This window comes from Callithrix jacchus, chromosome 18, assembly GCF_049354715.1.
Source record: "Callithrix jacchus isolate 240 chromosome 18, calJac240_pri, whole genome shotgun sequence".
In the NCBI taxonomy this organism is placed as follows: Eukaryota; Metazoa; Chordata; class Mammalia; order Primates; family Cebidae; genus Callithrix; species Callithrix jacchus.
In genome coordinates, this window is record NC_133519.1 from 48,794,924 (window position 1) to 48,799,526 (window position 4,603).

Genomic DNA, 4,603 nt, shown 5'->3' on the forward strand with positions numbered 1-4,603 from the left:
AGCTCTTACTTGCAGCTCTTCTACAATCTCAGCAGCAAGTGTTCCACTCCTGCCTCCCCAGCTCACTCCCCCATTATAGCTACCACTTCAACAATTCTTTGTGCTATCTTCCAAAAATATCTCCTGGGTTTTTACCACCTATACTTAATTACCCACAACCTCACATCTTCATATCCCACCATGCTCAAATTTGATCCCAGGGTCTATCTTTCTGATCATATTCTTGCTATTCTCTTGCTATTCTCTCTTCTTGATATCTGTCTGGAAAGATCTCAAATCTTACTAGAAAAAAACTTTCCACCTATTCCATTCCTGCATCAATGCAGACGTGTTGCTGGGCAAAAACAGATAACTTTTGATTTGTGTTAAATTTAAAACCACTAATTTCATGCATTAATTTATTAGTATACAATCAAATGATAACTTTTTCTCAATCAAGAAAGTAGAAACCCTCTTATAAGGGCATGCCAAAGCTACTACCAGCAAATCTGTGTGCTTACTTTCATATACACATATGGACTCTGCCTTCTCTCCAAATATTACATATAACTAGCACATTTTTTTATCTGATAAGCAAAACCCAACGCTTGTGAACTACATTCTTTCTCTCACTTAATCAATGATAGGCCTTTAGCAGATTTCCCTTTCCTCAATCAAAGAAGAGTGACACTTAGTCTCATAATGTATATTTTGAACACATGAATGTAATTCTTACTTGCTATAATCTACAGTTAATAAAATGGATAGAGGAGATGTGAACATTTATTGCTGAGTTTTCAATATTTGTATATATCGGGGTTTTCAAGTCAAAATATATCATTTAAATATGTATGACTTGGCTCAATATTATATATCGTAATTTTGGAAAGGATGAATTAATGCAGTGGAACGCCCCCTTTAGTTGAACATTTTTCCCTTGGATCTGTCTCATCCGTTCATTTTCATAATGTCACAGCAAGCAATCAATGTACTGTCTCCATGTTAATGGACATAAACTTGTTCCACCTCCATAATGCATGCATAAGGTTTTATTATTTGAAATTTACTGAGAAAATTACAGTAAAATTATTGATGTTCCTATCAGTTTGGGTCTAAGCCTATAATTAATAGTTTGGTTCTTGTTGTTTCAATGGAGAAAATCAAATTCTAAGCTAATTAGGTAGGGGTAAGCCATAAATTATTGTTAAACTTAATAGAAAATCTGGTTTTAAGACACAGACATTCAGGAGTTTAGAAAAGAAAATGCATTCACAGTACTTTAGCTGACATTTGGAAATGTTTCTCTTAAAAGTATGAAATACATTGCTTTCTTATACAAATATAATGCACTAGAAACCATAATTTATCTTCAGTCAAAGTAGTCAGTAATTAGCTGACGCATTCTCCTGATATCACAACTGGAGGCTTTGGTGTGTTTTATTTTTCATTACGGAAATTTTGTGATTTCATTGGGCAATGTGTTTAGAAAACCTAGTATTTTGTCATAGTTGGGAAAACCTAATATTTTGTCATAACATCATGTTTGTTTTGCATGCTATGATCACAAATAATTAGATTCTTAAAAGTGATCTCAACTTTCACTATTATTTAATCTGTTGTTTTATATAAAATAAGTTTTTTTGTATATAAAACAACAGATTAAATAATAGTGAAAATTGAGATCATTTTAAATAAAAGATCATTGATAAAAGATGAATGTTTGATTCTCTTGTTTCTGAGTCTCCTGAATTTTAGATTTCTTTGAAATAATTTTATGTTTGCCAGAAAAAAATACATGTGTGCAAGGTTTGTTCTTCTTTCTCTCTCTCTCTCTCACTCTATCTTTCAGGAATTTATTGGCCTCAATTATATTTAGTGGATAAGATGTGCGTATATTTTAAATAACCTTGAAACATTACTTCGCATTTTTATTAGTTTTTATTAGTCTTTGCTTTACATTGATATTTGGGTTTACTAAATTAGTCTGTAAGGTGGGCGGGGGGAAACAATGTTAGTACCTGCCTTGGATCTACTGAATGCCTTATAATTAAAGAAATGCACAAACATCTAAACACATGTGCAGACACACATACCATGTGGTCCCCCAGTTTCCCCTGCTTTCTTTCTACATCCTGATTAAGAAACAAGGAGTGTCTTAACTGCCTTGTAAGCCCACTCAGCTGCAGGATTTTTCTCACTGGCTTGAGCCCACGCCAACGCCTTAAACGCTCCCAGGCACTGAGAAAAGTATCCAGGTTATTGCCCAAAACACCAAAAGAAACTACCTTGGGCCAAATTATTTAAACTTCCATATAAACTCCATACTCTGACTCCCTTTTTGGGACGTACGTAGGCAGAACATCCTTTGTCTGCAGCCCACCTGGGGCTATCTGCAGCACTAAGTTACAGAACAGACATACCTTGCTTTATTGTGCTTTGAAGGTTTGTGTTTTTCACGAACTGAAGGGTTGTGGCAGCCCTGTGCCAAGTAAGTCTCTTGGTGCCATTTTTCCAATTCACTTTATGTCTCTGTGTCACATTTTGGTAACTATTGTAATATTTTAAATTTCCTTCTTATATTTGTTATGGTGATACATGGTCAGTGATCTTTGATATTACTAATGTAGTTGTTTTGGGGTACCAAAAACCACACCCGTCAGACAGCAAATTTAATCAATGCACGTGATCTTGACGGCTCCATCAACCAGCCATTCCCCCATCTCTTGTACTCAGTAGAACTTATTCATGGGAGCCTACCTATTAGATCTAGAGTTAGAATTTTAAATGCCCAGATAACCACTATTCACATTCCCAATATTTATATAAATATTTTTATTTAACAACTCTGCAGATTATTTTAATTTATTCAACAAATGTGGATCAAATTTCTATTAAAATCTAGTCATTGCTGTTATTTTTTGGTTAAAATGACAAGACATACAAAATTGTTTCTATTATTTCAATACTAATAGGAAAGTCAGGCAACAAATACATTTAAAAATAAATATATAAAATGTCACAGGGGAATAATTGTTTAATGAAAAATAAGGTAAGAAAATTGAGAGTAATGCTAATGATTATTTTTAAACGTGTGGCAAAGCAAGTGCTATGTAAAGAGATGTAATTTGAGCAGAATATGAGAGAGCAAAAAGTGCAAACTGGGCAAATTCATCATGTACCAGATTCAGTGAGTAACAAGTACAAACAATCTTAAATAGAAATCAGTTTGTCAGGATAGATGAATACCAATGTCACTGTAACTAGAGTACAATGAATCAGGAGAATCAAGGGTGACTGGGAAGCCAAGGCCACACTTTGGGGATGCAGTTGGCAGTGGAGAGAGGCTGTTTCCATTTTTGGACACCGCATCCTCTACATCATGGCATATTTATCATCTCAGATTCTGCTCACTAAATGCTAGCAGAGGACCTCACACCGCAAACAAATGCCCCTACATATCTCTAAACACATTATGAAGTGGCAGGACTGCTCCCTCTTGACAGCCACCAAATCACCTTGAAGTCACCATAATGGCATTGGATTCAGTGCTATGTATTATACAAAGTCATTATATTGGTGGGTTCTGCAGCACTAATATGACCATTTATATATATAGTTAGTTCTTTATTTTTTAAGGAAAAATATATTTTTATATTTTGAAAATATGAGCCAGGCTTTTTATAGGTATAGGCTCTAAACAAAAAAGACTGAGGAGACAAGTTAAGAAGTCACTGCCATGGTACGGGTAAGAGACAAGTAAACTTAGATGGTAGCATTGGTGGTGGCAAGAGGAAAATGCACTGAAGGAAGAGCAAAGAGCTTTACTAAGTATCAGGATACACAATGTGAAATGCAGAGATAACTCGTGTGTAACTCCTAGTGTTCTATCTGAGCAACAAATGAGTAGTCATGTCATTTACTGTACTGGCCTCATGGGAAAGAAGTGGTTTGGTGGAGAAAAATCAAGAGTAAGTGTTGTGTTGAGGCGTCTCTTAAGCATCTATTACTAATATCAGTTTGTTTTGAATATAAGAACCTGGAATTCCAAGGAGAGGACAAGAAGGTAGAAATTATCTTGGATGTTTAAAAGGCACGTTGCTATTTTTCAAATGGCACATTTGAATCCAGGCAAGTTTAGTGGGCAAACTCGAGGACGTATGAGGTGATGCAAGGAAGTGCACGAAGGTGAAAGGGTTAGGGTTAGGGTTAGGGGTTGGGGTTGGGGTTAGGGTTAGGGTTAGGGTTAGGGTTAGGGATAGGGTTAGGGTTAGGGTTAGGGTTAGGGTTTGGGGTTAGGGTCAGAGTTAGGGTTAGGGGTTAAGGTTAGGGGTTGGGGTTAGGGTTAGAGTTAGGGGTTAGAGTTAGGGCTTAGGGGTTACGGTTAGCGGTTAGGGTCAGGGTTAGGGTTAAGTAGAAGCAAGGACAAAGTCCTCATTGTAGTAGAATTGAAGACAGAATGTATGGCTACATTTGTAGAGGGGTTGTTGTTATATATCAGTGAAAAAGAAAACAATTTTATTTGAGATTGCTTTAAATATCTCACCCAATGAGAAGCCAAACCATTCAGCCTTAGAAAAGGAGAGGCCGGGCGCAGTGGCTCAAGCCTGTAATCCCAGCACTTTGG